Below are 18,551 nucleotides of genomic sequence, written 5' to 3' on the forward strand. Positions count from 1 at the left end.
TCCCTATGGAAAGGCAACCAAAGGCCAAAGAGAATTGAAGTAGCACTAAACACCTAGCCTGAGGCACCCAAATCCAGACCTAGATATCCACTGAGATAACTGGAGCTTTGACACCTAGCTCACACAGACACCTACATTTAGATGTCTTCAGCTGGAGCTGAAACCCTCTCCTGCTTCCCTAATGAAAGTCCATGTCACTTACTTTAATAGATTTGGATAAAGTTCTCTAAAGTCACAACAAAATCAATTGAACAATCCTCCTCTCATGCTCATTCTTCTCTTTCACTTGTGCCACCAAAACCACAGCTCAGTACAGCCATGACAGATACGGTCTGAGAACTCCAAGGAACTGACTGACTAATGGCTGAAGAGCCTCCTTAGGTTCTTCTGCTGCTCTATCTCTTATGCACCAGAGAGATGCCATCACCTCCCTCTGATAACCCACAATATCAGCCTCCACCCCCACGTGATAAATATTCAAATAAGTGTCTTCATGTTCCTCCCACACTGCCTTTCACACATGGGAGGAAATCTATGTAAACATCTGCAGAGCTATTTCATTATCTCCCTTCAAATTCCTCTCTACTCTAATATCTAAAATCTCAACAAGCCAGAAGTTGACAGCAGTTAGGCTGTTAATGTGCCCACTGTAGCTCATTCATGTTCTGGCCCAATACTGTCTCACTGTTTCCCTGAATTTTACTGCTTGATTGTATCCATCGTCTCCTGTTCTGGTTTAAGCTGCTTTGGTCAGGATGGTCTCTCTGCTGTGTGATTGTATGTATCAGGATGGCTTAGTAATGCACAACTATTTCTTCAGGGCACTAGGATAATACAGATAAGCAAAGAGCTACTAGAAACTATCAAATTCTGGAACATGTCAGATGCAAACTTTCATACAGTAGGCTTGCATAAAGCAAGACTGGCTACAGGAGTGTTCCAGACCACTTTGGTGGTCAATTCCCAGTTTTCACGAAAAAACTCGCTACAACTAATCACGTGATCTTGTTTTTCTAAGAAGCTGCACTTACTACTGTCGAAGACTTTCAAATATTTTCTGGAGGAGAAATCAAGACAGCTGCTTCGCCTTTTGAAGTCAACATCTGACACTTCACGTCATTATTTAAGCCTTGATTAATAAGCATACACTCTGATACTGTTTTTCCAGTGGGCTTTTGATTACTGACAGGACTTCAGTACCAACAACATTTTACAGACAAAAAGCCACCACTGAACAAAGCGCATCATCCTATTATCCTTGGTTTGTATGGATTTCCAAAACTACAACGGCTTTCAAAGTTTGAAAGTGTAAGAAAACGTGACATCTGGCATGTGAGATCAGAGGTTCCCATGTGTTCTCCTGACATTGTGAAGGATGATGTTTTCATTAAAGAAAACAGCAGTCCCTTGCACAAGTAAGCTTGCAAAACCCAGAGGGTCCAATTAACTTGATATACTATTTTGCGCAAGATTGCAGAGCATTAGATTCTAATTCAGATTTCATTAAGCATTCTCTCATTTTTTTAACTGCTTGAGCTTAATTTCTGATTGATTATTCACATTTTTTCCTTTCAACTTCAGACATATTCTTACAATACGTACTAGAGCTTGTAGAAGTTTCATCAGTTAGTGAAACAGCCAATTATAACAACATAGATGGCTCAAAACCCTGTAGAATTAATTAGCATCAGATTTTCTTCTCACAGGAACATGCCAAATTATTATTATTTTAAAAATTCTAGAGAAGCCATTGGGTTTAGTACATCTCAGTTCCACTTATTTCTCCCTGGATGGGCAAAAATAAAACGAAATCACCCATTCTTCACCTTTATACTGTCAAGGGCCTAGAGATGACTGAAGATTATTTTCTGTTTCTACAACATCCTTAGCAAGAGAAAACAAGTTGCAGGCATGATGACAAGGGCAAGAAAGTGGAAAAGCAGAGCAGGCACCTGCATTTTCATGGATAAAGCTTCTGCTGTAAACCCTGAACTGCAATCCATAGTTTCCTATGAGACACTGTACAGGTTCAGATCCCACTGGAGTAGGCTGGAACACTTAGAGCAGCAAAAGTTGTACAACTACCTATGGGGAACTGGATTTGTAACAGAGGAATGAGGAGGATGGTAGGGAAGGAGAAAAGAACCTCATGACCATGAATGACAATTTTAAAAAAGCATGGAGACAGAACTTCCACTGAAGGCAAGAGAAATCAAGACTTGCACAACTGACAGACAATAAGCACGTAAGCGTGTGGGCATGGCTCTTCCTTGTTCAGGGCTCCTCAGCAATCTGACAGCAAACTCTTAGATCAAGTTCATCTTCCTCAGAACTGAATAAAAGTGTCTAAGTTTTGCCCAAATTATTTTTGGAGAATCCTTATTTTTTGTTACTCATTTCTGACGATCACAAGAGAGGAGCAACAGTTTAACCCAATCATTTCACTAAGCAGGTCTAGAAAACCACTGTGAGAACTAGAAACAAATATAATTATGTATTTGGTCAACTTTGTTCTCTGAAAGGACAGGTAATTCTGTACTAAATGCTTGGGTCATTATTCTTAATTAATGTTGCATTAATTCTTCTCCATAGCAGCCTTTTTACTGTCATTTTTAGAAAGTGTTTCCAAAATGTATTCCATTAAGATCAGACATGATTTAATTTTATTATAACAGGAAATCCAATTTTCCACTTATTTCCTAACCAATTATAGTATCTATTTTGTATCTGTAAACTTGTCTCCAATTTTGCCTCAGCTAACAAATTAAAATAAAAAGAATAATTGTTGTGACTGGACCACCTATTGTAACTCACCTTCTGAAGATGTAGATTGTTACATTATTAAATTACAAGATGCTGCAGACCTGCAACCACAATCAGGTTGAACGTGTTGGCCATGTTTATCCATAATTCATTCACTGGCACTGTAGTTATCTGCCCATCTCACTGCAAACAGTATTTCTGCTTTAGAGCAATCCATTTCTATATTTGACCATCAGTCTGTTTCAATATTTACAAGAAGCTTTTTCTAGCCCACACTGTTCCCTTCCGTGGTCATCTCACGGTTGCCATCTAGTAGATGGAATTAGTCTTTCTCAGAATCATTACACATTCACCATCACTAAGGGACTGATGCAGTTCCCTCATCCAGGCTTTGGGTATTTTCAAGTGAAGTAAAAAGTCTGTTTTTAGTTCAGGACTCAGGAAAGCCTGCCAGCTAGTACATACATGAGATGCAGGGGTCTCCTACTCCTGGCAGCTGGTTTGCACTTAGAAATATATTTGAGAGGGATATTACACCAAAGGTCAAAATAGATTTTTTTGGGGAGAAAAGAAGACCACTCTAACTAGACATTCACACTGCCAGTAGGCTTACCCAGACAAACTCCAAGACAACTTAGAGCTGGGGAAAGAAAAGCTGGCACCTGCTGACAAACCCTAAGGATGTCAAGTGCAGAAATTGAAGTACTAGCTAGGTATCTGCAAAAACAAAAGGGAAGGAGAGAAGCAGTTTACTAGAGTGCTGGAAGATTCAGTTGGCAGCAAATCAATCTGAAGACAAGGCTGAGCATATCACAATTCCCTACAGAGGCAGTTCACCCAGGCTCTTTGGATTAATTAGAGATGAAGAATTCAAATGAAGAGAATAAGAAGAAAAAAACCAAAGGACAAATCTCACAACAAATTCTGCAGTTGGAATGAAGTAGTTAATCCTGCAATCAAATGAGATCCTCAATGTATAGCAAACATAATCACAAATATACTACCTAAAAATGTAATAAAACCTCAAGAAAAATTGTCATATCTCACTGCTGACTCTTTTCTGTCTTTGGATGTGCACTGGGTAAGGAAAGTAACTTAGTCCAGTCACAAGACTATCTTTTCTCTGTAAGGAAATGTCTCTCACAGATTCACTTCCGTTAAGGAAAGATGCACTCCATGAGCCTCACATCCTATACAGGCCAGTGAACAGGCCTATAGGAATAAGTTAACTTCAGGGCAGCTTCATGAAACAAGTAGTTATTGTTTTGGGGGTCTGTAAAATATCTTTGCTTGAATTTAGCTGCCAGGAAACCTGGAAAGAAATTCTCTAAATGCTGCTCTGAAAGTTGAGGAGTGAGGTCTGCAACTTCAGATGGCTTCCAGATGTTCACTGATGGTCAGACAAGCTTTTCTCCTTAGGCAAACGGTCTCTTATCTGGAAAGGGATGTAGAAAACTGGCAAGGCCAAAATGGAAAGAAAGAATACCTCCTGAACACTAGAGTGAACCATACACAATTGCAGTAAAATTGCAATTTAAGGATGAGATCACTCAACTTGGAGAAGAAATTTCTGAAGACAACATAAGCCTGTAGATGAATCAGCATATAGATTCATGGGTAGAGGCTTAACAAGCTACCAGAAAATATACTGAATTACATAACAGATGAGCTCAATGCATCTCTAACCATCATGAATTCTTCATTGTTTTACTCTGAATATGCTCCAACTTCTTATTTGAAGTTCTGTTTTTTAGAGGGAACAGCCATTACCACCTACAATTCCAGTTTCAATCCTGCCAAGGCTCTATATAATGGCATCATTATTCATAAGTGGTAGTGTCATTATTACTACCTTTGTAGACACACAAGCATGCCTCTGCACTGCCCTCTGGTCTCCCGGGTTACTCAAAGCAAAGAATTTTTCATCCCTTGAATTTTTAAATTCCTTCCAGCTTTTACCTTTCTATGTGCTGTAAAAGTATCCATGATGACAGAAAAGTGTCTTATTTTTAATATTTCTATGAGTTTTAAGAAGTTGAGAACAGGTGATGACCCTGAACAAGACAGGTGAGCAAGTGTCTTGGTAAGAGACAGAGCACTCCAAACATATAATTTTCACTCTTGCTTTTCACAAATGTCCTGAAGGTTACAACCCACTGGCTGTGAAATACTGCTGTAGGGCAAGGTGACTATGAAGCACTGAAGCGAACAGAGGCTGGACATCACAGCAGAATATATCTGGCACAGAGACAGAGTCTAAGCTGAAGGACATTTCCTGTAGGTCCAATAACCAGTTCCTATTGACCCAGACCCTGAAGTTGCTCTGTGTACATACAGAGAAATCCGACTGTGTGTGCCCACTGTGTGTGACTGGCCTTGTCACTCTAGAGAGACACAGCACATCTTGACTCATGAGACTTGTTTAAATTATGTGCTCTGCAGCTCCACAGTGGTAAAGCCGAACTCCCTTGGCATCCTCTGGGCAATGTTCACTGCCATTGTGAAATGAGGATCACAGGACTGTGCCTCAAGCCTGACCTCAAATGTCACTTTTGATTAGTCACAGAGGAAGAGAAATTCAGCCTTTTAATTCCATTCCCCTGATGACAATCCACTGCCATTTCCAGAATGTAATATACATCCTCAGCTATGTTCTTCCTTTTGGTGAAACCAGGTAGTAGCACATTCTTAGATCTCTTCTCCACAAGATCAGGAATATTTAATTTAATCAGTTTAATGCTCTCGATAATAAGCACACAAAAGGCTGTTATAAAGTGCTAAGTCTGATCCTAATGCTTCCCCTACCCCACGTCACTATTTCTTCTTCAATTATGATAATTTCTCTCTTGGTGAACTGTCTGATATTTCTGCCTATTTCAAGTCATCTTCCTTTTCATCTATTCACTTCCTGAAATTTGCCAGATCATTCAGAAATTTCAATCCCTCTGCTCTGGGATATACTACCCTCCCTGGCCCAATATCATCTGAATATTTAATTAACTTCATGTTTACATCTCCCTCCTTGTCATTCATTATTTGATATATTGAAAAGAACAAGTCCCAAGATGAATTGCTGCATATTTGATACTTCATCCCTTTTAAAAATTAGTCTGCTTAAGTCTGCTTAAGAACTATTTGCCACTTAACACCCGTAAGTGTTGACTTATTCTTTTTAATACTGTGTTGTGTTCTTATTTAGACAATACTTTGTTAAACTCTATAGAAAACACAAACAAAGAAACAAACAAACAAATCTGATTCCAGGACAAAACAAATGGCAAAAATTCCACTGAATGCCAGGATCTCAGAATTTAGTTATGCAGTAATGAAAGGTATATAATCAAGCAGATTCCACTATACAAGTGGATATATATACTGTCTACTTTTTACTATTTATCCTTCTGTGGTACCTGTATTTGCAAGTAAATGGTTCTCAATGGTTCTCAGAGCTCTAGGTTCTCTGTATCTACTGAATCTGATTTTCTGAGGAGATCATGTATCTGTCAGCTGTGATCAGTGGTTTCATTGTTTCACATACAATTCACTCGCTTTCTGTTTAAAGATTCCCTTAATAACTGTAATTTAAACAAATTTTTGAAGTGAAAATTGAGCTTGCTGGCTGTTCCTTTTTGAGATTCTTAAAACTGCATTTATGTTTTTCACAATGGTTATAATATTCATGAACTGCTTGCCACCATCACATATTTCTAATGTTATTAGTGCTACTTCTATAGTGGAAGTAACAAAAGGTCTCTAGTCAAAAAGTACTTTGCCCCATGGGATAAAAACTTTACAAAGAGCATGAAGAGGAAGGATGACTGCAGCAGCCTGGGTGCTGTGCTGGGACCCAAGCTGCCCTCTGCCATATCTTCCTTAGGAGAACCTGGGCAAGTCAGTTTGACACTGTGTGACAGCATCTATCTGTTACAACAGGAACAGTTATGTTTCTCAAACACAGAAGAGTACTGCAACAATGGTTTCATTAAAAGTCTGTGGGACTCACAGATACACCTTTAATGATGGTCATAAACAACATCAATATATGGATCACTGTTCTTAATGAGCAAATGAAAGGAAGGACATTACACAAAGGAGTGTTTCTAGAGATTTGGTGTTTTACACTTCCATCTATCCAACTGATGGCTTTTATTTGCAGATCTATCTGATACAAAGTTTAAAAAAGGGCTGAGAGAGCTTCATATCTCACTGGGGAAGTCTTGCCAAGAAAAATGAGTGAAAGAAAGGGTAGAGATGACTGTGGATAAAGGCACACAGCACTGCTACTTCCTTGTTAATTCTGTTTCATCACTCTGGTTAACCTTATATGAGACTGTTCAAATACTTGAATGCACAGGGGTTTTTTACCACCAGTGACCCAATGGTAATAAAACCATGTATGATTCTGAAGCACTTTTGATATTATTGTTTTACTATGAACAAGTTTTATGGTGCAATGTCCCTCGAACTTTCATTCTTCAAGGGACCTTCAGTGCAGATCAAAATAGATCTCAGAAAAATTGAGACACCTTTTTTTTATTGTTGTTGTTCAATAGATTCTAAATATTTCAGCCATGAGTCTTCTCCTTGGACAGAAGAAGGATAGAACAAGGGACCATGCCAAATTTAATTGGCTCTTTATTGCCAAAACATTCCCAAACAGTGCAGATGCTATTCACTGGTGCCAGAATCCAAGTGCAGGGCCAAATAACTAACAACAAATTTAATTCAGTGAGGGGGGTTCATCTGACTACGTTCAGCTGGCACAATCAATGCAGAGATAAATGGGTTTCTTAACCTCCAGTGATGCTATCTAGAGCTGCTTGCAGCCGACCTGATCTATTTTGTTATCAAATGACTTGAGAGCCAGCTCAGGTTTTGATAATTGCTTTTTGCAACAATCCCTTAAAGTAGATTCCTTAACTGCACTGCAAATCTGCACCAAGAAAAAGCTAACCATCAACCACTACACAGTTAGTTACTGTCATCTAACAATGTGAAGGCAAAACACATACAGATAACACACACACAAAAGGTTTTCAAACAGCAAAACTGTTGCTGCAGATGGGGCATTGAAAGCCAGAAAAGTTCCCCATCTCAGAACTGCTGCTTGTGGCGACTGAAAGAGGGAAGCAGGGACTGTACCACAGGGGACAGCCCTTCTGCTGCACTTAGAGCTTGGAATTAGATGCTCAACTGTGTGCTGATGACACCATGGGTGAAGGAAGCTTTGGAGACGTGGAACTCACAGCCTGTTTTCTCCTGAGGACACAGCAATCCAAAAATAAACTTGCAAAACATTCCTTGAACCTGCCTCTGCAACACAAGACAAAAGGAGATCTGAGTTGTCCATCAATACCAGCACGGCTTGTCTGTCACAGAAGTGCAGTGCCCAGAGGCTCTCAATACAATCAGTGCCCTAACACATCTGAACAAACTCATTATATTTTGCTCTTCTGATCCTATAAGGTAAAGCTGTTTTTCTGAATTAAAGTATCTTTTTCCAATGTAATGCACAGACTGTGCACAAACCAGAAAGCTACATCTGTCTTTTCCTCCTTCCTGCTGTCCTTTCCTCCCTCCATTCTTGAACTCTGATCACACAATATTCAGCATCACTGCTCCCTTCTAAGCCCTTCAGAAACCAAACGTAAGGGTTTTTTCTTTAGTTCACCAGCAAGTTTTATGTGTGTCAGCTGAAGTAAAATTTCATGTCGTCTCCTTGAAATAAAATTAGGACAAGAGAGAGTCTGGCATATCATGACTGTCCTTCAGAAAATAGACTTTCTGGATGGAAAGTAGCACAGCATTTCACTCAGACATAACTGGAACATGTAATCAATGACTTTTACACTATGCAGATCAGCTGTGATCCTTCAGAACAGCAGCCCCTTCCCCTCCCCTCCCAAATGGAAACACCGACACAGTCAGTGAATTGCCTACTGTATCACCTTAACTAACTGATTTTGGTACTTTCCAGTCTTTCTTACAGCTTATACTAAAAAATTATGGAAAGTCTGAGTTCAGTTCACGCTTCTGACAGATTTCATCTTATACCAGCTAGAACAAAGTCCCAGTTTCCTAGATTTGGGCAAACTGAGTGGGATCTCTCCAACGTACTTCAGACTCTTACTGAGTGATTAGTTGAAATCCTAGATCTGCTTCCCTTGCAAACTGCAGTGGCAGGAGATATATACTCTTGGTAGATTATCAGGATCACAGAATTTCATATTCACAGTGCCCAAATACATAGAACATAAGGCTTATGACTCCTTCAGAAGATAACATTACAACTACGTGATTTGCCTCATCCAAGTCAAAAATACACCTGGGGATGAAGCACAAGAAAATGCATGGCCCAGTTCTGCCAGAAGTGTCAGTACATTTGTAACACCAGAGAAAAACATTGCTAGTCACCTCACTCACTATAGGTGCAGATGCTTAGGCTGGTAATTTTCTCCCAAATCCGTAATCCACAGAATTCTTCTACTGAAAAACAATAAATCAGGAACTCTCAATATGACCCAGTTTATCTTCCCCATCCAACATCTTCTATTCAAACAGCTTTTTTCTTAGGATTTATCTACTTCAGTCTCCAGTTCTGTTCATGAATAGCCTCAGCTAGCTGATTAGGCAACACTCAGAAAGGATTTGGCAGCTAATATCATGGCCTGTTGCTGTTCCGCAGCTGCTAACAATGTTTTCCAGCTGCTAGCTGTCTGGCCATTCAAAAGCACTTGTGATTCTTACAAACCACTTGAAAGAAGAACTTTCCTTAAGGCTAGGCTTGGCCTGCTGGGCACAATATGCCAGCAGCCAACTCTGGTCCCCATGATTGAGAATCATTACCATCTGCTATAACATTCTATAGGATTAAATGGATTTTATACCATTGCCAGTTTTTAAGACTTGGTAGTAACTTGTGAGCTATGCTCTAGCCTAGATGCTGAGATATATTCCTCCACCAGATGGGGTTGAGGTACATGTTTACTTGTGGATGCTCATTTCAGGGAGGTCCAGTTGGCATCCCACAGCCCAGATATATTCATTTTTCAGAAGAGACAGGGGACAGCTATTAGATAAACATGGTCCTCTTGTTGCCCTTGATTATCGACAAGAGCTTAAAGCCCAGCGTGTTCCATGAAAAGGAAATGTGACGTCTCACATATATACCCAAGAGCCTAGCACTCAGAATTAAACTGCTCCACCAGTGCCACCGATTAAAAGGTTGCTAAAATTGAAATCTAGGCTTGTGTCCTGATGAGAGCAATCCATCCTTGCCCATTTTATGGAAAACTAGAACATCATGATTGATGATAAACTAAACATGAGCCAGCAATGTGCCCTCATGGCCAAGAAGGCCAGTGGCATCCTGGGATGAATCAAGAAGAATGTGGCCAGCAGGTCAAGTGAAGTTCTGCTCCCTCTCTACTCTGCCCTGGTGAGGCCTCATCTGGAGTCCTGTGTCCAGTTCTGGGCTCCTCAGCTCAAGAGGGACAGAGAACCTCTGGAGAGAGTCCAGCACAGGGCCACCAAGATGATCAGGGGACTGGACTTTTTTCATATGAGGAAAGGCTGTGGGAACTGGGGCTGCTTAGTCTAGAAAAGATCTTATTAATATTTACAAATATCTAAATGGTGGGTGTCATGAGCTTGGGGCATCTTTTTTTTCTATGGTATCTAGCAACAGGACAAGGGGTAATGGGATGAAGCTGAAACACAAAATGTTCCATTTAAATATAAGAAAAAACTATTTCACTGCTCAGGTGAGGGAGCCCTGGCACAGGCTGCCCAGGGAGAATGTGGAGTCTCCTTCCTTGGAGGTCTTCAAGACCTGCCTGGACATGTTCCTATGTGTCCTCATCTAGGTGAACCTGCTTCTGCAGGGGGATTGGACTAGATGATCTCTAAAGGTCCCTTCCAACCCTACCTTTCTATGATTCTATGATAACTATGCCATTTGGCTCATGCTTCCCTCTACTCTTACACAGAGCATACATTTACTTTGCTCCCCCAGGGACAATAGCAATGTATGCTGTTTTCTGTGCATTAAACAGCATAAAGAGGGACTTTTACTACAGTTGAGACACTTATAAAACAGTTTACTTGCTTCTTCCAACCTTGCCTGGGGAAGGGCCAAAACAACAAAGAGTGTTGCTAAATTTCTGCCCTCCTTAGAGATCAAGAAACACAGGTTTTGCTTATGTCTTCCATGAAATAGAAAGGACAACATGGTAGGCAACTCCTTGTTCTTTCCCAGTTTCTTTCACATGTTATAGGGCACAATATTGTTCATTTTCCTCTTCATTGTAGCTAGAATGTTTCTTTTTCCCCTTTTTCACCAAGACTTACTAACAAAACACCAAGAAAAGATGTTGCCTCCTTTAATAGGTTCTATGAAAGAAAACAGCCTCCAGGGTTGTTCAGTGACGGTCCCTCACTGAAAGCATGATACCAAAAATTAAATTGCTAATGTGCAGGTAGGCGTATGGAGTGAATGAACGCTGCTGTTCCCTTTTATCTATAGAGTCAGGGAGGAAGTCACTACTGTAAAACAACCACAACTCTTTAGAATTTGTTTTCCTTTTTCAAGAGCCTGGTGCTTGGATTTCTGTAACTATGGTAATTGTGAAACTGTTTTTTAAACTAATATAAGCCATTATTTTTAAAACTATGACAAAACTGAATATAAGGCCAGAAGGGATCACTGAAACTCTCTCTTGCATAATGAATCAAAGAACTTCACTAGTTTCTGCATCAAACTACTATAACTTCTGTTTGTGCCGTTTAAAAAACATTTTAAAAAGACATTTGGAAGCAGATAATTCCCCACAGTCACACACTGCTGCTCACAGTAGGCAGGTATATATCAATTAAATCTGCAGGTTTTATCAAGAACCATGCTTATGCTCCCCAAATAGCAGAATAAAAACCAGTGGTAATATTTTGTCTTATACCATTCACTTTGAAGAAAGTAAAGATTTCATGTCTCAAATATTTTGAAAGGTTTAGGCATCTTTTATTTTCAGTCATCCCTTTCTCCTTCTCAATTGTGAGTATTGTAATCTTTTGCATAAAACAATTAATGTTTGGTAATGAGCCACAACTATGCCAGGATAAACAGAGCCAAGTTGAACTTGAATTTGAGATTGCTTGCTACTTAAAAGAGAATATGTATGCATATGGAGCTTCAATTTTGCATGTATGTTGCTGCATAAATCTCTGAGGATGCAAGTTTTTCCCCACATTTCTCTACGTCTGAAAGACTTGTACTTATTTCTTCAAAGGTTCTTTGATTTCAAGTCTGAACCCTGCTGAAGATAGGAGGAAAATTCCCCTTGACTTTAAGGGGACTGGTTCACTCTGTGTTGTCAGTACTTGAACTTGAGGCCTTCGGAAACAGAACAAAAGTGTCTTTATTTTGCACTGGAAGTTACTGGGGCATTGTACTGGTACTCTAAATAAATGTAGGCTCTATCTTGAGGAATTTATGACACACATTTGGGTTTAAAGTGCAGTCCTAAATATTTCAAGATATTGACTTGGTCTTGTTTGATATTATGTGGTTATGTCTACAGGAGTCTTTGTTGGATCTCAGCCCAAACATGTAGTGCACAGTATGAATTACTGTCCTTTTCCCACTTTAAGTATGGTTTCAACAAAATCTAGCTACAATGCCTGCATTTTTAGTGATATGATTACTCCAGTAACATTATTGCTATTTTCTTTATAAACAGCTACCAGCTTTTTCCCCATTGCCACTGTTGTTCTTACCATTTGATAAAAATCCTTAAGGACAGGAAAAAGTAATTTATCTACAGTGGATGTTTCACTGCCATGAAGCTCAACCCTGCACTGGTCTGCAAGCTCTACAGGATAACCTGGTATCACTGCAAGTCACATTAGGAAAAAAAAAAAGAATTAAAAGTAATAGTCAAAAACCCAAACCACTTAAAAAGCACTCTATAAACATTCTCCTCTATAAACAGCTTGACTTTCTTTTAAATATCATTACAGATTCCTCATGCAGGTATCTTTTTTTAATCAAGTAATCAAAATTCTCTGAGCCCCAGGTTTCCTGAGGGCTCAGTGCTCCTGGTGAGACAGTTAGCTTCCAGCCTGCATTTAGAAATAATTCTCAGAGCACTTCAAAATCAGGAATTTTCATGCTTAATGTACAATGCTACACAAAGCATTTTAAAGTGCTTGTGTGGGCTTTTCTGAAAGGCTCCTTCATTTGGCACTTTCCCATCTGATTTCAGCAATATGGACAGGACATGTATTTTTGCAGTGGGAAAGAGGATTGATGTTATTTTAGACAAGATAGCCAATTGCACACAACAGAAGGGACTGTGGAAGACTTGATTTCTATTTCTGGCCTCTTTCCCAGGAGATCTGATCCTAGGTAACACTGGTAACTCACATTGGAGGTCCATGCCTCAGTTTCTCCTCTGTAACAACAGAGCATCTTTTGTAAAGCACTTCACAGAAAGCCTGCTATAGAAAATCACTCTGTGAAAGTTCTCTCCCTCTTTTTAAAACTAAAAATCTCTTTGCCTTTACAATAAAGACTGAGTGATGAATGCATAGGTGACGATTTTTTCCCTCACTGAACACCAAAGGCAGATGTTGACCTTGTTTCTAATATGAACTGAATTAGGTTTCTAGGCCATGATGCTGTGAGCTGCTGTTGTGCACGCTTGAACGTGGGATTCAGGGGGAATTTCAGCAGATGCACTTCCTGAGCATCACCACTTCAAGAAGCCAAACTTCACTACTTTCTCTACTTAAGACACAAATTGTTTTTCCTCTAAAATCAAAAACATTCTCAAGACAGTTATAAATAAGGCACAATTTTTATTCCTGGTGTATTATTTATGAACTATCTGTTTCCTCGCTCAGATCTCAAGCTGTAGTAAATTGGCACATATTCATCACAGATCCATTACCATTAAAATGAGTAGCAATTGGGAACCAGAATGGCACAATGGTTTAGGTCACTAATGTTCTTCTGACTATTTATCTAGACTACTAGAGGATGAGAACTGACTAACACCGTTTGGCTTTGAGTAGAAACTTTCAGTGGCTTTTCAAAGATGACCTTCAGAAATATGTATTTGAAGATAATTATATATATATATATATATAAGCAAGATTCTGTATCTTCTGGGGTTTTGTGACATGAAAATGACTGGTTTTCTATGTCTACACAAGAAGTCTACATTAATTCACTAGGAATATATGCTGAAGAAAGCTTTGTAAGTTTATGACTGATGGAAAGTAAATATATTTGGTATACTCTGTTATTTCATTACACCTGCTAGGTTCTAAGTTCATTTTTTTTTCTCCAAAGTCCAACACTTTGCCATTACATTTAAATAATAAGACAGTGCCTGATTTATAGAATCAGAGAATGACAGAATGGTAGAGGTTGGAAGGGATCTTTAAATATCATCTATCAAGTCCAAACCCCTTGTTCAAGCAGGTAGCATTGTCTCTCTATTTGACTACAAAGAACTGCTGTTATTTTTCTACATGCACACTATAAAAAGTTACCAAAACACTTTCCTAATTCCTGCTTGTGTTTAAAAAGAAAAAACAAATCAAAAAGGTTTTAAAAAGAATCAAATTATTAGAGAGAAACACCTTTTTAGGTAATTGTTCAATTTGTCCTGGAAAAAGGCAAGTTTTCAAATGGCCTCCAATCTCTTATATAGAGGTGTCATTTTCAGATGGTATAGGACTTTCCTGCTCAGCAAAAAATGATACAGTGAGATGGCAGAGGCTGGAAAATGACGTTAAAGACATTAATGTTATACATATGCAAAGCAACTGACAAGTGAAACAAACTATCTAAAGACTTGTGAATTTTCTAGTTTCTAAGATCTCAATTTAAAGACTAAGTGTCTTTCTAAATTCATGCTCCAGTTTAACCAGAAGTTTGCTGCAGGGATTATCGGGTAATGCTCTATGGCTTATGTTAAGAAGGGACTCAGCTGGAATATAACAGCTCCTTCTGTTCTTAAAATCTATGAATCATCCAAGAACTTTTCCACCAAATCCACAGAAGATAAGAATGAAGACTGCAAGTATTTCTGAAAGGAAAAAAGAAAAAAAAGAAAGAAGCAAATAACCACTCCAAAAACCTCACATACCTATTTGAGGATTTCAACAGTGTCTTGAAAATATCAAGTGCAGCTCACTTGTATACAGATACATTTGCTAAAAACCTGTAATGCCAGCAGCATTTCTGGCACATCCCTCTCAAGTGCTGTTTCACACAGTGTCAGCCCCTCTCTTGCCTTGTTCACCCACCAACCTAATTTCTCACTCCAGCACTTCTTTTATCACTTTCCTTATTATTCTGTTCTTTTGTTGGGTTGTTTTATGTTGTTGGGTTTTTTTTTCTTTTGACCTTATCAGGCCCAACTACAAGAGACTTCTCTCTCATTTGCAAGGTAATTGTGTATCCTTCCCTTATGCATATAGCACAGGCAGTCAGGAGTGGAGTGGAGTCAGCAGGAAAAGACCAAAAGACTCCAGTGGGATGGAGAGACCTAAGCCCCTGCTGCTATCACCAGCGACCCTGTCACATCCTGTACTCTACAGCCCAATTAATAAGCATTTGGGAGCAATCTCCCATAGCCTGTGTCAGCACTAGAAGAGTTCTTGCATTTGAGTGAAACCATCTGATAAAACAGTGGGAACATCATCAGTTAAATAGGAAATCAAGTAAAGCATGAGCTTGATATCAGTGTGAGAAAAACTCCAGCAGAAATGTGCTAAGAGTGAAACTCTGAAAAGTTTTTATGAGATGCAGGAGTCCTGCTGCTGTCAATGTAATGACTAGGGATAAGACTCATTGCAACAAGTTTTGTTTGTTGAGAGGCATGATCATGTTGGTGTAACTCACCTCAGTGACTTCATCACGGTCATGGAGTAAGGAAGGAACAAGCTGCAAGTATGTTAGCGTGCTTTCCCCAGGCGGGTGCTCCCCAACCCACTTGGCTGCCCACAGCTGCAGCTTTATTCTTAGTTTCAGGAATGTAAATCCTCATGGACATAGCAATGGCTTCATGTCAACTAGGAGACAGATTTTCTCCTTAAAACATTTCTCCCTGTGCATGAGTAGGTTTCCTGATGAAGTGGATGAAGGGATTCCTAGTGACATCTGATTTCTGATCCATGTATTTTATCCTCTGACAATCACTTGAGGTCAAGTCACTTGGCCTGCCTGGATTGGAGTGCTTTTGCTAGTACAATAACCTGTAGCTACGTGCAGTGGAAGATGTTTCATTAAGACACTCTACTGCAGGCATTTATGGGAAAACACAATTCCATATTCCTTCCTCAATAACTGTAACTATGATGCCATGCTACTTGTGGACACACAGTAGTAGTCAAGGAAGTCAAGGTGATGTGTATTGTGGCTTTACGAGCCTTCATCTTTGTAAACTCAGGCCTCTCTATAATCTCTTCCATGTGCCACAATAGGTATTTGCTCCATGGCCAGCAGAATAAACTCAGGCAAATACAAGGACTATAAAAAGATGCTGCCTTTTGCCTCTCATCACCCAGGAGTGCAAAGCATGTTTGACACGTTTACCCCAGAGAATCCAGAACAATGTGCATGCATATCCTAGAAAACTTCTTCCAGCCATTCCAGTGCACAGACATCTTCTCTGAGAGCAAGCACGTAGCTGAAATTATCCTGCTGTTCCCTGGGAAAGAGTTCAGGTCTTAATATAATAAATGTACAAGAACATAATTCAAGCCAGAATAATAAGGTTTGTATTTCTGTCAAAAACTGATCAATTATAGTTTGCTTATTTAGCCTTTAATATTTATTACTGTTACTCCAAATATGCTGAGAGATGCTGAACATCTTTATATCTAATTTCCTTCTTTTGGACATAAGTCTCTTAAATATGTGCAAAATTCTGTCTTTTCTACCTACTAAATCCTGCTTAGACAAGTTATTCAACTACGTCATTACTAAAACGTCTCTTCTAATTTTAACCATCCATATTCCCAGGATTTCCTTAAGCACCACAAGCTTCAGCTTGTATCCCGTCACGATGTCTCATTAAAATGACCTTACTGCACAGATCCTTATGTAGTCAGTACAATCAGCCATTGCTCCCAAGAAGTCAATGAAGGGACGGTGATTTATGAGATCTGCTCATTACCTTCATTTCTGTTAACTGACCTTTTGGTGAAAAATAAGGAAGGGAAAAAACTGACATAGGAATAAGTAAAGAATAACTGACATAATACTAGGAAGATGAAGAGATTTTTTACCTTGCTGAACACAATTATTTCACCTGAATGACAACCCCTAGGGAAATTAAGACATGTCAATAGTTTTCAACCAGTTTCTAAATGAACTGCAATAAATGATCAATTTCTGTAACAAGCAAGCAAATTTGCACCAATTAATGATGTTATAAACCAGAAATCTATTGTTTTTAATGACATAGGCAGACTTGTCTTTGAGTTTGGTGCCAAAGTTTAGCTAATTTTGTATAGCGCAGGAATCAGTCAATCTGCCAAGTTACATGGCTGAAAACAGGTGTTCTGGTGTGATGCAAGGCCATTTGAACTTCAAATCTAGTATGGAGTAAAGCTCCATACTAGAAGATATTTGTAGTATAGTCTTCAAGGAGCTGAAGCATCCGTTGAACAGAAGGCAACAGGCAGTCATTCACCATGAATCTGAAAATGTGTACTATTGCTAGCAGACTGTACTTGCCGAGAATGCTAGCAATAAATGGACTGTAGGGCAATGGAAAGACATCTTAGGAATTGTTTATATGGAAAGAAGTCTGTTCTCTGAGTAAGAATGATCAACTACTTCCTCAGATCAGTCTGACAGTGTCTACACTGTAAGTGAAGACATCTAAGCCAAGCAAAGCATTCTGCTGATGTGGAAAAAGAACTTTTCCTGTTCTCCAAAGGATGAGGAGAAAAGTAATAATTCATGGAGTTCAAGACCAGCCCATCCATGTAAGGTGCCTCCCACAGTTTCAAGTATTGCAGTCCCACAATATTCCAGTAAAACAGTGACAATGGATAACACAAACAATAAATTCAGGGGGATCAAATCCTATTTCACACGAAGTCAATTCAAAACTTCACCATTTTCAGAGTCAGGATTTCACCTTTGACAGTTTTTATTTTCAAGTAGTCACAGTGAGGACATGACTGGTTTTCAGCACCCAGCCCCTCTATTTGCTGCCTGCTCTTAAATACAAATTATCAGATCTAACTGCTGCATTTAACAATTAGCTCCACTGGCTTCTTACACATTTCAGGAACCTGACAATGATAATGAATAAAATAAATAACTTTGCTTATTTCCATCACCATTGCTGGATTGGCTTTGTTTCTTCTTTCTCCTGCCTCTGTCCATCCTGCACTAGTGTTCTTTCATTACTCACTCTGGTCATGGTTAATGTGAGGAATATTTCTTCTTTCCCCTTCATTGTCTCTTTTCAAGACTTAGCTGAAAGTGACCATTGCTTTTAACAAATAAAATAACAAGAAGCATTTATTGTTTCGTTCAGGTACATCACCTGAGAGAAGAAGTTTTATCCAGGATACTCAATACATGCAAGACCTCCTAGAAATACACAACTTTTTTGGTTTGTCTTTAAGTATATCCCTAAAAAGGGCAGGAAAAAACAATGTTTTCTAGCACTTGCAGACTTCCAGAGGGAAGCTTGTTAAAATCCAAAGGAATCTGTCACCATAAATGATGGAATCCCACAAGACAAGAGTGAGGATTAGCC

General features: G+C 39.2%; 1 protein-coding gene across 3 annotated transcripts in view; it reads right to left on the bottom strand.

Annotated features, from left to right (window-relative positions):
- NOX4 (NADPH oxidase 4) overlaps positions 1-18,551 on the bottom strand; it is a 104,911-nt gene that overhangs the window by 16,507 nt on the left and 69,853 nt on the right. The gene's annotated exons all lie outside the window — the stretch shown is intronic.

The sequence above is a fragment of the Colius striatus genome, chromosome 1, assembly GCF_028858725.1.
Source record: "Colius striatus isolate bColStr4 chromosome 1, bColStr4.1.hap1, whole genome shotgun sequence".
NCBI classification, from domain to species: domain Eukaryota; kingdom Metazoa; phylum Chordata; class Aves; order Coliiformes; family Coliidae; genus Colius; species Colius striatus.